At 44.6% G+C, this 18590-nt stretch overlaps 2 long non-coding RNA genes across 2 annotated transcripts; one reads left to right on the top strand and one right to left on the bottom strand.

The window, feature by feature from the left end:
• Positions 1 to 396: 396 nt before the first annotated feature.
• LOC123329239 lies at positions 397 to 10109 on the bottom strand. Its single transcript, XR_006544610.1, has 2 exons — positions 9584 to 10109; positions 397 to 567 (listed from the first exon to the last, which is right to left on the bottom strand). It is a non-coding gene; the product is annotated as an uncharacterized LOC123329239 (long non-coding RNA).
• Positions 3741 to 6052, top strand: LOC123329240. Its single transcript, XR_006544611.1, has 2 exons — positions 3741 to 4422; positions 5832 to 6052. It is a non-coding gene; the product is annotated as an uncharacterized LOC123329240 (long non-coding RNA).
• Positions 10110 to 18590: the final 8481 nt, after the last annotated feature.

Consider the following 18590-nt stretch of genomic DNA (forward strand, 5'->3'; position numbering starts at 1 on the left):
ATTCTGAAGGAGATCAGCCCTGGGATTTCTTTGGAAGGAATGATGCTAAAGCTGAAACTCCAGTACTTTGGCCACTTCATGAGAAGAGTTGACTCATTGGAAAAGACTCTGATGCTGGGAGGGATTGGGGGCAGGAGGAGAAGGGGACGACAGAGGATGAGATGGTTGGATGGCATCACTGACTCGATGGACGTGAGTCTGAGTGAACTCCGGGAGTTGGTGATGGTCAGGGAGGCCTGGCGTGCTGCGATTCATGGGGTCGTGGGGAGTCGGACATGACTGAGCGACTGAACTGAACTGAAGGAACCACAGATTGTTTTAGGGTGCAGGGGGGCTGATAAGTGGATAGGCTGTCACAAGCTATTTTTCTAGGGTGAGTGTCTGATAAGTTTAAAGACTGTAGAAGTTTCTAGCAGATGTTCTGGATGATTTCATTAGGTCAAAAGGTCATCCATCCAGGTTGAGACGTGCATAAGTCACATTATCTTGATGGCCTCCTGGCTCTGATTTAGAGAGTTCTCTTGCCACTACTGACTGCATTGCACTTTCCTTTCACAGTACGTAGGTCTGTAATAAGAAATAGAGCATGGGTCCTTTTTATTTTTTGAAGGGTCTTTTTTTTGGGGGGGCCTGCACAGCAAGGCAAGTGGAATCTTAGTTCTCTGACCAAGGACTGAACCTGCACCCCCTTTGAAAGGCAGAATCTTAACCACTGGGTCACTGAGGAAGCCCCAGAAATAAAACACTGTGCCATTACTGGTTGCTTAGTATCTCTCTTTCCACTAAAATGACAGCCTCTTGAAAGCAGGCACTACTTCCTTCATTTTCATCTTTGAATTCCCATGGCCTGGCAGTATCTATTTGTTGAGTTGATTTTAAATTGTCTATGAAATAATATAACCATATAATTTCACAATAATTTAACTAAACAATAAGTCAGAATGCTTAAAAAATAGTAGCTACCTTTTGTTGTGTGTTTATTATTGCAGGCACTTGGGTAAACACCTTTTGTCAGTGTTTCCTAAATTTCAATGTACATATTTTCTTTAATTTGACTGATGTCTACTAATGTAAATGTATTTTAAAAGAAAATTGTATGTGACTACCACATACGAGTAAAAAACTAGCATCACTTGCCATAAAAAAAAAAATAAGCCATGTAATGTAAGGAGAAATATATTTAATCCGTTTGTCAAAATGTTCTCCAATGAGAAGAAAAGTGTTTAAGATCAGTGAAGAAATAAAGATATTCAGCTCAATTTTGCATAGCTTAAAAAAAAATATGAGGATCTACACTCATGAGAATGTTTCCATTTTGATGTAAACTTGCACCAAGAATTCTAATTCACGTGCATTCATCATTTGAGAGGTGATTACACAGAATTTACTCTTTTGACAGTTCCTAACAAAAGTGATGAAAGTGATTTTTGTTCAACAAATCTTAGTCAAAAGACACCATCTGAAGAGATTGTCAAAATTTGTCCTCACATAGAGTTATTTGGTGATGACACCCAAAGTGACGGAAAACACATTCCTTAGTCACTGGAGGCTGCCAGTAGAGTTGGAAAAACACTTATGAGACTTTTTTTTATTAAGTGGTTTGAGTCTCCTTAGCTCAAAATTTTCTCAGCAAGATGTGGGGACTCCTCTGTGGTCAGGTGGCTAAGATCCCACACTCCTAATGGAGGGGGCTCGGTTCAATGTCTGGTCAGGGAACTAGATCTTACACGCCACAACAAAGTTTGAAGATCCAAGTGCTGCAACAAAGACCCACTGCAGCACCAAAAAAAAAAAAAGAGATCTGAGATTTGAGCTGGGGTTTAGTTCTAAACCAATGTGATCAAGAAAAGGAATCACACACAGTAAACTAAGTGCGCCTCCCTGGGTCCAGTTTTAGGACCACTGTGCACACTCTGGAGAAGGCAATGGCACCCCACTCCAGTACTCTTGCCTGGAAAATTCCATTGATGGAGGACCCTGGTAGGCTGCAGTCCATGGGGTCACCAAGAGTCGGACACGACTGAGTGATTTCACTTTAACTTTTCACCTTCCTTCATTGGAGAAGGAAATGGCAACCCACTCCAGTGTTCTTGCCTGGAGAATCCCAGGGACGGGGGAGCCTGGTGGGCTGCCGTCTATGGGGTCGCACAGAGTCGGACACGACTGAAGCGACTTAGCAGCAGCAGCAGTGTACACTCTGCCTTGCCTGTGGACTACTGCTTTGTAGGAATCACTTCAAGTTCTTCAGATGAGCAGATGTATCTGCAGGTTATGCTGAGTTCCAAAGTTGTCCAATCATGCATGTTAAGTCTGAGGAAAAAGGTGTCTTTCAGAATGACTTTCTCCTTTTGACTTGGAAGGACACTGGGGAAAACCAATAGCTTCAATGTGAAACTGTATTCATTTAAAGTCACTGCCCATCTCTGTTGTTGTTGTTTAGTCCCTGAGTTGTGTCTTCCTCTTTGCCATTCCACAGACTGTAGCCTCCCAGGTTCCTCTGTCCATGGGATTTCCCAGGCAAGAATACTGGAGTGGGTTGCCATTTCCTTCTCCAAGGGATCTTTCCGACCCAGGGATCAAACCCATGTCTCCTGTATTGGCAGGCGGATTCTTTACCACCGAGGCCCTCACTCATCTCTACACAGAGCTGAAAAAAAAAGTTGACCATTCAGTTAAAATGGACCAATTTAGCCATTTAAACATCTTGATTAAATGCCCAAGTACTTTTCTTTATCTTCAGACATTTGAGGGCTTCTCTATGTTTCTTACAGTGCATAGATTTTTAGATTTTACTTCTGGAAGGACAACTTGAATAGATGGAACAAGTCCTCTTGGCTTTAGCTCTATCCGGGTTTAACAAATGGTTACTGACACAACAGTTCACACTAGTGAACTGGACCCACTGTGTTATACTCGCACACTTATAAACAATTATAGTAAGAAAGTCAGTTATTGAACATTTAAAATATATCATGCATGATAGGCAGAATCATGACCCTTCAAAGATGTCCTGGTACTAATCCCCAGAGCCTGTGAATATGTTCCCTTATATGGATAAAAATGGACAGGGAAAAAATGGAAACAGTGACAGACTTTATTTTCCTGGGATCCAAAATTACTGCGGACTATGACTGTAGCCATGAAATTAAAAGACGCTTGCTCCTTGGAAGAAAAGCTATGACAAACCTAGACAGCATATTAAAAATCAGACACATTACTTTGCCAACAAAGGTCCACATAGGCCAAGCTAAGGTTTTTCCAGTAGTCATGTATGGATGTCACAGCTGGACTATAAAGAAGGCTGAGCCCCGAAGAATTGATGCTTTCAGACCGCTGGTGCTCGAAAAGACTCTTGAGAGTCCCTTGGACAGCAAGGAAGTCAACCCTGAATATTTACTGGAAGGACTGATGCTGAAGCTGAAGCTCCAATACTTTGGCCACCTGATGCAAAGACCTGACTCACTGGAAAAGACTCTAATGCTGGGAAAGACTGAGGGCAGGAGGAGAAGGGGATGATAGAAGACGAGATGGTTGGATGGCATCACTGATTCAATGGACATGAGTTTGAGCAAACTCTGGGAGATAGTAAAGGACAGGGAAGTCTGGCATGCTGTAGTCCATGGGGATGCAAAGAGTCAGACAGGACTGAGCAACTGAACAAAATCAATATGGATAAAGAGATTTTGCTGATGTGATTAAGGTTAAGGACCTTAAAACGGGAGATTAAATTGGATTATCTCAGTGAACTCAATCTAATCCCATGAGCCCTTAAAAGTTAAGACTCTCTCCTGGCTGTGGTCAGAGAGACAGAGATGTGACAGCAAAAGAATAATCAAAGGGATGCAGCTTTGTGTGGGTCTATGAGACTTGACACAAAGAATGTTCGACTCCTGTGTGATTAGAAGCTCAGCTGTGTCCGACTCGCTGCAGCCCCATGGACTGTAGCCCCCAGGCTCCTCTGTCCGTGGGATTTCCCAAACAAGAATACTGGAGTGGGTTGCCATTTCCTCCTCCAGGCAATTTTTCAGACCCAGGGACTGAACTCACCTCTCTTGTGTAGGTTCTTTATCACTAGTGCCACCTGGGAAGCCCTGTTTGACTCCTAATTATAACCACACTAATTCCAAGATAAAGTAATTAAGGCACATTGTAATCAGTCAGAGTGCCCCGCCCTGCATCCACCCTCCTATTCCTCTGACTTAGTTTAATAGGAAATCAGCCAGTTTCAGCTGATGTAATAGCTTTAGAGGGATGGACTGAAGTTGGAGACTTCATTTTCTCTGTGAATGAGAACAAAGTTCTAGCTGAGAGAGCAGATGCAGAGAGGGTTATGAGCCTTTTGGAGAGTCAAGAAGCTGGAGGAGGAGGGAGCTGAGCAGAATAGGAAGCAGGATGCTGAGTTGTGCTGAGGATACAGCTGAGGTTGGAAACCAAACATGTGCAATGTGTTTCCATCAGTCAGGACAGGAAACAGTTCTATGCAACCTCATACTTCTGAGGTGTGTGATGACTGTGGATATTTTACAGATATGATGAGACTTTGATGTACAGTACTCATGATGGCCTTGAAATTGCTATGGATTTACTTAGTACTCTTTTGAGCCTTCTCATACTGCCTTGATGAGTGTCACCAAGGCTTTACAACATGAAACTGAGCCTCAACTTCAAAAATAGTTGAAGCCCTGAGGCTAGCCTGTTAGAAGGGATAGTTACATGAAATCTCCCAGGACACTGTCTAGAGTAGGGGTAGAGGAGATCAGGGGTCTATGAATGAGGGAAGGAAGTTGGGGCAGTATAGTCAGATAGTGTGGGTCTCTGGGGCAACATAGTCATATGGTGACTTTTTTTCACGGGGGTGTAATAAGGAGCTGAGAAATGTTTATTGCTTGCTGGCCCCCTGTTAGGAGGAATAGAGGTAGAGAATAAATATTTATTTAATAGTTAGTGAATCAGACAGAAAGGAATTCTCTTTGGCTTCTAGATAAGTATCACAATTTCTTTCTGGACTAAGTAGCTTTTTGCTAAGTCAAATGCTTAATGACATAGTATATGCCAGAGAAAATGAGATACTGGTGAGGTGGACAATTCTGTGGGCCTGGGTGACCATAAAACACACTCTCCCCTGAATCTGCAGAAGTCACAGGGAAGTCTTCAGTATCAAGCAAACCTGTGACGGAGCATTATGGTTTACGCTCAGCTCGAACAACAGTGGGCATTGGAGCATGCAGATCTTGCAGTGGTGGCATGCCAACTCTTAGCTGCCACATGTGGGATCTAGTTCCCTGACCAGGGATCAAACCTGGGCCACCTGAATTGGTAGTATTGAGTCTTAGCCACTGGACCACCAGGGAAGTCCCCCTTCTCTTTCTCTTTCTTCTCCCACTCTCTTGCCAGGTGTGGACAGAGTGAGAAGGTGGCCGTCCACACGCCAGGAAGAGAGCCCTCACTAGAACCATCCTGACACCCTGATCTCAGACTTCCAGCCTCCAGAGCCATGAGAAAATCAATGTCTGTCGTATAAGCCATCCAGTCTGTGGTCATTTGTTATGACAGTCTGCGCTGACAGAGACCTAGGAGGTACCTAGGTAGTAAAATTCAGAGATGGAGAGTAGCAGAGTGGTTAGCAGGGGCTAGGGGGAGGGGAAGGGAGTTCTTGTTTGGTTGGCACAGAGCTTCAGTTTAGGGTGATGAACAAGTTCTGGAGCTGGAGAGTGGTGATGATTATGCAATAATGTGAATGTACTTCATAATACTGAATGACCTGCTTAAAATATAGTTAATCTGGGGCTTCCCTGGTGGCTTAGTGGTAAAGAATCTGCTTGCCAATGCAGGAGACACGGGTTCGATCCCTGATCTGGGAAGATCCTACATCCGTGGAGCAACTAAGCTGTGTGCTACAGCTGCTGTGCCCTAGGGCCGGCGATCCGCAACAAGAGAAGCCACTGCGATGAGAAGCCCGTGCACCGCAACTGGAGAAAAAAAAGTCTGAGCAGCAACAAAAGCCCAGCATGGCCAAGAATAAACAACTAAATAAATAATTTTAAAAAGTAAATTGCTAAGTTTCGTTATGTATATGTTTCCCACAATTTAAAAAATTTTTAAATAGGAGGAACATCTCCAACAACCTTAACAACTAAAGAATCTCAGGGGCCTCTTGCGGCCTTTCTGAAAGTCTGATTCTGCATGATCATGCAAGGCCACAGCGTCATCTGTCCCATGACCATGGGCACAGTGCAGGTGAACCGCACCCCGCCCCCCAGAGCCTTTGGGAGGCACATAGTTCAGCAGATAATACTCTGGAGAACGCTTGAAGTTCTTTCTGAATGGGTTGTGGAGCTCTGCTGTCATTGAACCAAAAAGTCTTTTTCCCATGAGGGAAAGAAAAATTGAGGAAAAAAAAAATGTTTGCAGCTGGAGCCTGAATTAGCAATTTCGTCTCCAAAGACCGGAAGACACCTGGTCCCAGCAGACTTTCTATTGAATTTTATGTGCCTTTCCAAAATAGACTCATTCTGAGCTGACTGGCAAGACTGCATTCTGTTTGGTGTCTAACACAATTTTATCTAAGCTCAAGCAATCACACATTTTATTTATTTTTTAACAGGGAGAAGACTACACAAAATTACTACTGTAGCTTTCCTAGATCCGGCTGTAGTTCTGAAAACTCAGAAAGCTTAGAACAGAGCAAAGCACATTGTAACAGAGAACATACGAGTCGGGGGTACAACTGACCGAGACTGCAAACCGTGCAGCCCTGCTACCCTGAGTGGGCCTTGAGGCTGGGAATATTTGCATATCCTCAGAGATTTTTGGAAATGCATCTTCCACCCAGACCCTCTGAATCAGAACATGCATATGAACTAATTTCCTAGGAATGCATGTAAAAGAAGCATTGCTACAGAGCCCTTCTCTTTAGACCTCCCTCATCTGAATTGCCTAGGAATATTTACTAAAAATGCAACTTCCATATACCTGGACAAAACTCTAATTCGAAAAGATACCTGCACCCCAATGTCCATTGCAGCACTATTTACGATAGCCAGGACATGGAAGTGTCCATCAACTGATGAATGGATAAAGAAGATGTGGTACATATAGACAATGGGATACTATTCAGCCATAAAAAAAGAATGGACAAGGCCATTTGCAGCAACATGAGATTATCATAATTTAAGTGAAGTAAGTTAGATAGAGAAGATAAGTATCATATGAGATCACTTATATGTGGAATCTAAAATATGATACAAGGGAACTTATTTATAAAATAGAAATAGACTCACAGACAGAGACCAGACTTGAGGTTGCCAAGGCTGAGGTGGGCTGGGGGAGGGAAGAACTAGGAGTTTGGGCTTAGCAGATGTAAGCTATATCACATAGGATGAGTAAACAAGGTCCTGCTGCTGCTGCTGCTGCTGCTGCTGCTAAGTCGCTTCAGTCATGTCCGACTCTGTGCGACCCCATAGACTGCAGCCCACCAGGCTCCCCCGTCTCTGGGATTCTCCAGGCAAGAACACTGGAGTGGGTTGCCATTTCCTTCTCCAATGCAGGGGAGTGAAAAGTGAAAGGGAAGTCGCTCAGTTGTGTCTGACTCTTAGTGGCCCCATGGACTGCAGCCAACCAGGCTCCTCGGTCCATGGGATTTTCCAGGCAAGATTACTGGAGTGGGGTGCCATTGCCTTCTCCGAAACAAGGTCCTACTATATAGCAAAGGGAACTATATTCAATATCCTGTGATAAACCGTAACGGAAGAGAATATGAAAAAAATCTGTATGTGTAACTGAATCACTTTGTTGTATAGCAGAAATGTAACACATTGTAAATCAATTACACTTCAATTCTGGCCAGGCCCCTACTGGCTTGTGGGATCTTAGTTTCCCGACTAGTGATGGAATTTGCACCCCCTGGATTGGAAGCACGGAATATTAACCACTAGACCCCAGGGAAGTCCTCAATAAAAAACTTTTTTTAAAATGCATCTTCCTGTGTCCTGCCCAAGACCTGTGAGAATTACCCACTATGATTCTTAGTCAAAGGAGCGTAAGAACTGTAGCAGTAGTTCTTCTCCAAAAGTAGCTCTAAAACCCTCTCTGAGGATCTCCCTGGCAGTCTGGTGGTTAAGACTCTGCCTGCCAATGCAGGGGATACGGGTTGGATCCCTGCTCCAGAAAGATTTCACATGCCTTGGGGTAGCTAAGCTACAAGAACTGAACGCTCTCCACCCCCGCCAGAGCCCACACTGGGCAGCACCGAGAAGCCGGGGCACCACGACTGAAGAGTAGCCACTGCTCACTGCAGCTAAGACAGCCTGCGGGCAGCAACAAAGACCCAGAGCAGCCAGAAATAAACACATAAATCTGTTTTTTTTAAACCTCTCTGACAATTCAGACACCCCACCCCAGCCCCCAATCCCACCCCAAGCCCAGCCCTCTCCTTTAGGAGCCTCGTTTCTGGAAGATGATGTTTCATGAGAACCAAGCTGGGGAGGGGAGGGAGACAGGCGTGAAAGCCTCTGTGCCAGTGGAGTCAGGTGGCTCTGACTTCACACAGCAGATTTGGATGGATTCTTAAGGACGTTTCTATCTTTATGTCATTCTCAATCTCAATTGGAGAAGGAAAACGGCAACCCACTCCAGTGTTCTTGCCTGGAGAATCCCACGGACAGAGGAGCCTGGTGGGCTGCCGTCTATGGGGTCACACAGAGTCGGACATGACTGATGCGACTTAGCAGCAGCAGCAATCTCAAGGTCTCTTTCTCATGAGTGTGCGTGCGCGCGCACACACACACACACACACACACACACACACTCTCTCTCTCTCTTTCTCTCTCACTCACAGCGGGGCCTGAGATAAAGGAGTCCTGGAAGACCTTTGCACGCCAGCCTTTGAACGATTAACTGTCATGAGGCTCAGACGTTCCAGTGGCTTATCTCCAGGCGCTCCCGATGGTCCCCGGGACTGGGTGAGGCTGTAAGCGCTGCCTCCTCCCCGCTTTCTGCAGTGATGATGTTCCTGGTCTGCAGTGGCAGTGTTCCCCCGAGGTTGGCCTTGCCTGTGTGCTCAGCCACTCAGTTGTGCTCTGCTTTTTGCAGCCCCACAGGCTGAAGCCCGCCAGGCTCCTCTGTCCATGGCAAGAATCCATGGTTTTCCAGGCAAGAATACTAGGCTGGGTTGCCATTTCCTCCTCTAGGGGATCTTCCCCACCCAGAGACCCGACCGCCTCTCCTGCACAGGTTGGCGGATTCTTTACCACCGAGCCACCTGAGGAGCCCCCCGACTTTGGCCCTGAGTAAAGACAAATGTGTGGTGAGACCTAAGAGGCCTGGAGGGCCTTCCAATGGCTGGCCCTCACCCCAGGAGCCCCTCGTCCCTGCTCTGCACTTGAGCATGTGCCAAGGTCCTGGGGCTGCCACTGCCACAGGCTGCCTCCACTGAGATTGCCAAGTGGGCTGGTCACTCAGGTCCCTCTGAGCCCTTACCTGACAGTGTGGTTGATTCTACTGGCTCGAGAGAAAGGCCTGCAGCCTGGGCTACCAGGAGGGCATGCAGATAAGGTGAAAGAAAATGAGAAGAGATGGAATTTACCGATGGACTCTGAAGACCAGCTTTGGTGAGCCTGAATGAAAGTCCCTTCTGGAGACCATCTTTCACGCCACCACCCCAAGGTGCTGCAGGGCCTGGATGAGGGTGACCAGAGATACCGGAAGGGAAGGCTGGGGCTGGAACAGACGGCAGTGTCCTGTCCTGTCTGGGATGGTGGGGTCTCCACGAGGATCCGAAGATCTCCACGCATCAGAGCCCCGGACAGCCTCCGCGAACCCAGGGTGCTGTCCAAGTGCATGCGAGGAGGTCACGGAGAGGGCGTGACTGTCAGGTGGCCTGCGAGTGGACCGGCCCGTCGGCTGCCCCTCACGCCTCCGCGGTCCGCTGACTGTGTGTTCCTCCGGCTCTTCCCACTTGCGCAGCCGTTGACTTGGAGAGAGGCAGTCTCGCGAGAGTAAGGTGGTGTTGAGCCCATTAAGGCCTGGGAATTAACTTCAGATTCTGGTGGGTGGGTGGAGATCTACTTTTTGTACTTGGCGCCCAAGCTGTGCTATGCTTAGTTGCTCAGTTGTGTCCAGCTCTGCGACCCCATGGACTGTAGCCTGCCAGGTTCCTCTGTCCATGGCGATTTTCCAGGCAACAGTATTGGAGTGGGTTGCCATGCCCTTCTCCAGGGATCTTCCCGACCCAGGGATCAAACCCAGTTCTCCCATACTGCAGGCGGGTTCTTTACCATCTAAGCCACCGGGGAAGCCCTGGCACCCGAGACAAGCCACCATAGAAGTTGCCTGCATTGTTGCACCTGCTTCCTGTCACCTAGCAGTCTGGAACGTGCACCTCTTTCCTCGTTCCCAGGTGTAGCTGATGCTGCTGGTCTGTGAACCACACTTCAAGTAACAAGAATGTAACGTATGCTTACCAAATGGGAGGCTTAATTTTTTTAAAACTTGTAACTTAAAAGTTTGAAATAATTTTGTGTTTGCAAGGACTGATGCTGAAGCTGAAACTCCAATACTAGGGCCACCTGATATGAAGAGCCGATTCCTTAGAAAAGATCCTGATGCTGGGAAACATTGAAGGCAGGAGGCGAAGGGTATGACAGAGGATGAGATGGTTGGATGGCATCACTGGCTCAATGAACATGAGTTTGAGCAAGCTCTGGGAGATAGTGAAGGATAGGGAAGTCTGGTGTGCTGCAGTTCATGGGGTCCCAGAGAGTGGGACACGACTGACTGACTAAACAACGACAAAAAACAGTGCAAGGAATTCCCAGAGACTCCCTACCCAGCTTTCCCAAATTTAAATATATATTTAAGTATATTTAATCATAGCAGGGGCTTCCCCGGTGGCTCAGCAGTGAAGAATCCACCTTTGATGAAGAAAATGCAGGAGATGCCACGGGTTAATCCCTGGGTTGGGAAGATCGGCTAGGGGGCATGGCAACCCACTCCAGTATTCTTGCCTAGCAGAATCCATGGACAGAGAAGCCTGGCAGGCTACAGTCCAGAGGGTCGCACAGAGTTGGTCACACACTGAAGTGACTGAGCAATCATAGTACAATGATCAAAACAAAGACTTTTTTTTTTGGCGCTGTGCCTCACAGCTTGTGTGATCTTAGTTCCCTGAGGAGGGATAGAACCCAAGTTCTTGGCAGTGAAAGCTTGGAGTCCTAACCAACCACTGGATCTCCAGGGAATTACAGGCAAAGACCTTGAAATATAGTTGATGTACCATATTATGTGAGTTTCAGGGGTACAACATTTGTGATTTTCCATTTACATACGTTATGAAATGATCCCCAGGGTAAGCCTAGTGACCATCTCTGCCCACACAGAGTTATTCTCATATTATGGACCATATTCCAAAACAAGGAAACTGACATGGAAATACTATTAACTAATCCTCAGACTTTTTTCAGATGCCATCAATTGCCTCATGCATATCCTTTTCCTGGACCAGGATCCATCCGGGATCACATACCGTACTTAATCGTCCTGCCCCTTCAATCTCCTTTGATCAGGGACAGAGACCACGAGAGCCTTTCGGTGACAGATGGCTATGACAACAATGACAAACCACTTGAATTTCTGGCTCATCTTTGAATTCATGTGGTTCTCAGACATCAGTGTTTGTAAGACACATGGGACCGGAGTGGGGAGTGGGGGAGCTTGTTTTGCACATTTGCTCCCAGAGAAACGGAATCTGTAAGGTCTGGGTGATGTTTGGAATGTGCATTTTTATCAGTGTGCAAGGGGACTCTGATGCAAGCTGTCAGATGGAGGACCGGGTGAGGCTGACACGGCTTCAGTTAACACTTGCTGTGCCATCTTTCCTTCTACAAAAACAAGCTGCCTCTATTTCTTAAAAACATTTTCTGAAACGTTACACTGACTTGGCACATTTCTAGAGACAGTGTAGACCTCCTTCCGACCCCCACCCCCTTTCATAACACAAGTTCGGGCACAGCAGCTCACCCTGTTCTGTACTTCACCTGGCTGCCTCTCCTTTTCCACGATTTCTGGGCAGTTCTGTGTTCACTCTTTCTCAAAACTTGCCACAAGGGGGCACCAGTGATTTCCTCCTAGTGCTAAGTGAAGTGAAAGTCACTCAGTCGTGTCCCACTCTTGCTCTTTGCGACTCCATGGACTATACAGTCCATGGAATTCTCCAGGCCAGAATACTGAAGTGGGTAGCCTTTCCCTTCTCCAGGGGATCTTCCCAACCCAAGGATCAAACCCAGGTCTCCCACACTGCAGATTCTTTACCAGCTGAGCCATCAAGGAAGCCCAAGAATACTGGAGTGGGTATCCCTTCTCCAGCAGATCTTCCCTACCCAGAAATGGAATCAGGGTGTCCTGCATTGCAGGCCAATTCTCTACCAACTGAGCTATCAGGGAAACCCCCTCATGTTAAGCGTGCTCCTCAAAGTTGCCAGATTAGTAAACAATTAGCAGGTGTTTGAAGAGAGTCCTAGGACATCTTATCAATCAGACTTTATTTACCACTTAACGGCCTTAACTATCTGGATCTTTTTGCCTTTGATGGCATTAGGATGACTCCAGAACCATCCCTTACTTTGGGCCACCTCTCCATTAATAATTAGATTTATTTGCATAGAGTTGGGTGGTATGCAGGCTTGGTTGGGTTTGCAGGGATTTGGTCTGGGCTGTCCTAGGCAGCAAGGACACAGAATAATGCAGCAGTCGGGTAGAGGCTGGAACAGAACTGCAGACTTGACCTGTCCGCATCAGGTCCTGATGATCTTTTTTTGCATCCATTTCCCCTAGGACCAGTGAACAGAACTAACACTCTTGACATGACTCAATGCCCACCCTTAACATCCCCTAGCACCGTGCCTGAGTTTATTGTTCAGTGGCAGGCAAGACCCAGAGTTATGACTATGCTGACCATAGTGGAGGGCTGGTAAATGTTCAACAACCAGCACTACAAACAAACACAACAGAAAAAAAATTATAGTGTTTACCAATTTCTTTGATGCCAAATAGTCCCATCATGGCCAAGTTCAAGCTATTAATAAACTGTGGAAAATTCTGAAAGAGATGGGAATACCAGCCCACCTGACCTGCCTCTTGAGAAACCTATATGCAGGTCAGGAAGCAACAGTTAGAACTGGACATGGAACAACAGACTGGTTCCAAATAGGAAAAGGAGTATGTCAAGGCTGTATATTGTCACCCTGCTTATTTAACTTCTATGCAGAGAACATCATGAGAAACGCTGGACTGGAAGAAACACAAGCTGGAATCAAGATTGCCCGGAGAAATATCAATACCCTCAGATATGCAGCTGACACCACTCTTATGGCAGAAAGTGAAGAGGAACTAAAGAGCCTCTTGCTGAAAGTGAAAGAGGAGAGTGAAAAATTTGGCTTAAAGCTCAACATTCAGAAAACGAAGATCATGGCATCTGGTCCCATCACTTCATGGGAAATAGATGGGGAAACAGTGGAAACAGTGTCAGACTTTATTTTTTGGGGCTCCAAAATCACTGCAGATGGTGACTGCAGCCATGAAATTAAAAGATGCTTACTCCTTGGAAGGAAAGTTATGACCAACCTAGATAGCATATTGAAAAGCAGAGACATTACTTTGCCAACAAAGGTCCGTCTAGTCAAGGCTATGGTTTTTCCAGTAGTCATGTATGGATGTGAGAGTTGGACTGTGAAGAAGGCTGAGCGCCGAAGAATTGATGCTTTTGAACTGTGGTGTTGGAGAAGACTCTTGAGGGTCGCTTGGACTGCAAGGAGATCCAACCAGTCCGTTCTAAAGGAGGTCAGTCCTGGGTGTTCTTTGGAAGGAATGATGGTAAAGCTGAAACTCCAGTATTTTGGCCACCTCATGAGAAGAGTTGGCTCATTGGAAAAGACTGTGATGCTGGGAGGGATTGGGGGCAGGAGGAGAAGGGGACGACAGAGGATGAGATGGCTGGATGGCATCACTGACTCGATGGACGTGAGTCTGAGTGAACTCCGGGAGATGGTGATGGACAGGGAGGCCTGGCGTGCTGCGATTCATGGGGTCGCAAAGAGTCGGACACGACTGAGCGACTGAACTGAACTGAACGTGATGTCACTGAATGCCGAGTTGGGAAGTGAGGTGCAGAAGCCCAGCTGTACATGTATGTCTACCTCATAAACACGATAGAAACAGAGCAAAGTGACTAGGAAAGGATGAGGTCTGAGTGTTTATTATGTTTGTTTAAAAACTTTTGTGATAAAACACACGGTGTACCTGTGGCTGATTCATGTTGGTGTATGGCAGAAACTAACATAATATTGTGAAGCAGTTATCCTCCAATTAAAAATAAATTTAAATTAAAAAAAACAAACACACGAGGGACTCCCCTGGTGGTCCAGTGGTTAAGACTCTGTGCTCCCAATGCAGGGGCCTGGGTTCAATCCCTTAGTAGGGAACTAGATCCCACATGCCGCACCTAGAGTCCAGGTGTCACAACTAAGATCCAGCACAGCCAAATAAATACTAAAAAGTACATGATATAAAATTTACCATCTTAATGGCTAAACAAAAATTTATTTGGCTGTGCCATGTCTTCGTCGTGGCCTGTGGAATCTAGCTCCTAACCAGACCATCTCAGCTCTACCCCTTAGAAGCATGGGGTAAATTTCAGCCACTTTACGATGCCACTCCTAGACCATGGGAAACTGTGTAAGTATCCCAGGCATTAGTCACCTACATATGCCACACATTTTTGGAGTGATTCTTACTGATCATAATCCTGTACCCTTTGTATTTGTGGTTGTTAAGTTGCTAAATCGTGTCCGACTTTGCAATCCCAGGTACTGCAGCACACCAAGCTCCTCTGTCCTCCAACCATCTCCGGAAGTCTGCTCAAATTCATGTCTGTTGAGTCAGGGATGCTATCTAATTATCTCATCCTCCGCCACTCCCTTCTCTTCCTGCCTTCAATCTTTCCCAGCATCAGGGTCTTTTACAAAGAGTCAGCTCTTTGCATCAGGTAGCCAAAGTATATATTGTTGGAACTGACTTGCTAAAAACTTTTAAACATTTTTTAGTATCAATGTTCATGAAGTATATTAACCTATAGTTTTTTTTTTAAATCTGTTTATTTTGGACAGCAAGAAGATCAAACCAGTCAATCCTAAAGGAAATCAACCCTGAATATTCATTGGAAGGACTGATGCTGAAGCTGAAACTCCAATACTTTGGCCACCTGATGCAAAGAGCTGACTCATTAAAAAAGACCCTGATGCTGGAAAAGATTGAGGGCAGGAGGAGAAGGGGACGACAGAGGATGAGATGGTTGGATGGTATCACTGATTCAAAGGACCTGAGTTTGAGCAAACTCTGGGAGATGGTGAAGGACAGGGAAGCCTGGCATGCTGCAGTCCATCGGGTCACAAAGAGTTGGATACAACTGAGCAACTGAACAATTCTGAAGAGAGCTTTGGTAATTTGTGTCATTTAAAAGGTTTCTCCATTTAACCTAAGTTGTCAAATTTATTGGCATATGATTTTTAATATTTCCTTATATTTTAATATTTACTTTCAGTAGAATCTGTAGTACTGTTCCCTCCTATACTTTTTATCCTAATTAATCTGGCTAGAGGCTTGTCTATCTTATTGATCCATCCAGGGGAAACAGCATTTGGCTTCACTGGTTTTCTCTATTGATTCACTTTTAAAATTTTCCTTCCATTCTGATCTTCATCATTTCTTGTCTGCTTTAGGTTTACTTTCAACTTCTTCTAGCTTTCTTAGGTGGTGGAGGTTTAGGTTATTGATTTAGTTCTTAATTCTTGCTATAAATATTCCTCTTAGCACTAATTTAGCTATATCTCACAACTTTTGACAGAGAAGGCAATGGCACCCCACTCCAAATCTCTTGCCTGGAAAATCTCATGGATGGAAGAGCCTGGTAGGCTGCAGTCCATGGGGTCACTGAGTCGGACACGACTGAGCGACTTCACTTTCACTTTTCACTTTCATGCATTGGAGAAGGAAATGGCAACCCACTCCAGTGTTCTTGCCTGGAGAATCCCAGGGACGGGGGAGCTTGGTGGGCTGCCGTCTATGGGGTCGCACAGAGTTGGACACGACTGAAGCAACTTAGCAGCAGCAGCAGCACAACTTTTGATGTGTGCTTCCATTTTCCATGGTTTTCCAGTGTCTATATTTCAAAATATGTTCTAATGCCCCTTTTGATTTCTGCTTTGACCAACATGAAAACTTTATTAGATTCCAAACATTTAAGGGTTTTCTAGAGGCCTTTCTGTTAATAACAATAATATAATTCTATTGTAGTCAGAGCAAATATTTTGCATTTTTTAAATCCCTTTAAATTTATTGAGATTTGCTTTACAGCCCACAGTATAGGTATACCTTGCTAAAGGTCTCATGTACACTTGAAGCAAGTGTGTACTCTGCTATTTGTTGGATAGTGTTCTAAAAATGTCAATTAGGGCAACTTGGTTGGTAATGTTCAAGTCCCCACTGATTTTCTATCTACTTGTTCTATCGAGTATTGGAAAGGGGATACTGAATTTAATCTCTAATTTTAATGTATGTCGTCTTTTAATTCCATCACTTTTATATATTTTTGAAGTTCTAAAATTAGACACGCAAACATTTAAAATGTATGCCTCTTTTTTTTTTTTTTTTTTTAAATTTTTAAAGATTTCCTTGGCTGTGTCGGGGCTTAGTTGCGGCACTCAGGATCTTTGTTGAATCCTGTGGGATCTTTCTCTCCAGTTGTGGCGTTCAGGCTCAACAGTTGCGGTGTTAAGGCTCCAGAGCACTGGGCTTAGTTGCTCCGTGGCACGTGGGATCTTAGTTCCCCAAGCAGGTATGGCACCCGTGTCCCCTGCATTGCAAGGCAAATTCTTAACCACTAGACTACGAGAATAGTCCCTGAATATATGAATTCTTGATAACTTAAGCCTCTTATCATTGTGAAGTGACCATTAAAGAATTCCTGGTTGTACTCTTTGCTCTGAAATGTACTGTCTGATATTAAGACAGCTACTCTAGATTTCTTCTGATGAGTATTAACATGGTATATTCTTCTCCGCCCCTTTACTTTTGTCCTATTTGTGTCTTTAGGTTCGCAGTGGGTTTCTTGAAGGCATTGTATAGACAGGTTTTTCTTGTTTTACGCCATCTGACAGTCTTTGCCTTTCACATGGGTTGTTTAGACCATTAGCATTAATGTGATTGGGTTTAAATGGACCATGTTCATGTTTTTCTATTTAATCTATCTGTCCCGTTTCCTTTTTCTGTTTTCTTTTGGGTCAGTAGAATACTGTTTATGACCCTATTTTCTTTCCTGCTTATTAGCTGTATCTCTGTTATTTTAGTGGTTGCTTTAGGACTCAGCAGTATATATTGCCTTCAAGGGGTATTATACCATTTTGAAAACAGGAGCCGGCCTTTGGGCCCTCTTTCTCCCAAACTTTGTGCTACTGTTCTTATTCTTGTTCTTTCTCCTTTTGTTATGCCATATACCCTCACTATTTTTGCTTCAAAAAGCCAACATCGTCTTTTAAGAAGACTTAAAAAAACACGGGAATCGAGTTTTTATATGTACATATATATATTTACCATTTTTGAAGTTCTTTGTATACATCCAGACTTCTAATACTATTTTCATCTGCTCCAAGGACTTCCCTTAACATTTCTGGTATTGGACATCTGCTTGTGATGGATTCTCTCAGCTTTTCTATGTCTCAAGAAATATTTCACTTTCATTTTTGAAAAATAATGTAGCTAGGTTTAGAATTCTAAAATTGAAAGCTTTTTTTTCCTTTTTGTTCAGTAAAGATATTGCTCCACTTTGAGCTTGTATACTTTCAACGAACACCCGCTGCCATTCTAGTTTTTCTCTGTACATAATGTGTCTTTTGAAATGTCAAGTTTTTCCTTTTATCATTGATGTTTAAGAGTTTGATTATATGCTTTAACAAATTTTCTTTTGGTTGTGGTTTGTTGATTTCCTTAGGTCTGTGGATTGACCATCACATGTTGAGAAATTTTGGTCATTATTTTAAAAAGTTGGTTATGAAGTTAGGTTAGAAACTTGCTTCCAGGTTTATCCAATAAACATGGGCAGGCAAATAGCAGTAGCTTTGGACTCTGGCAGATGAGTTCAATCCTGGACTGCCCATCACTATAGAATCTCACCTGTAATACAGTGGTAATTCCAGTATCTACTTCTAAAGGATTACTGTGAGAATGCACAGTTGTTACTGTAAGTACTCAGGAGTGGTGGTTAGTAACTACACGGCAGCATTCCCTTGATGATCCAGTTCTCCTTTTCCTAAAGATCTTCGTGTTTCAATTGCTCTTTTAAGTCCTTCATTTCAGCTACTGTTAACACTGGTAGCGGTGTACATGTAAAGATGGCAAGAAATGTAGAGGCCAGAGACTCAGTTTTGAGTAAATTGCCTTAAAGTGTGAATGATACCAATTGGGATGTTCTCTGCATCTCACGTTTGTTACAGTCAAGTAAGAGAGTTAAGTGCTCCATGGATCTGACCATCACTGTCAACTCA

This window comes from Bubalus bubalis, chromosome 14, assembly GCF_019923935.1.
Source record: "Bubalus bubalis isolate 160015118507 breed Murrah chromosome 14, NDDB_SH_1, whole genome shotgun sequence".
Lineage (NCBI taxonomy): Eukaryota > Metazoa > Chordata > Mammalia > Artiodactyla > Bovidae > Bubalus > Bubalus bubalis.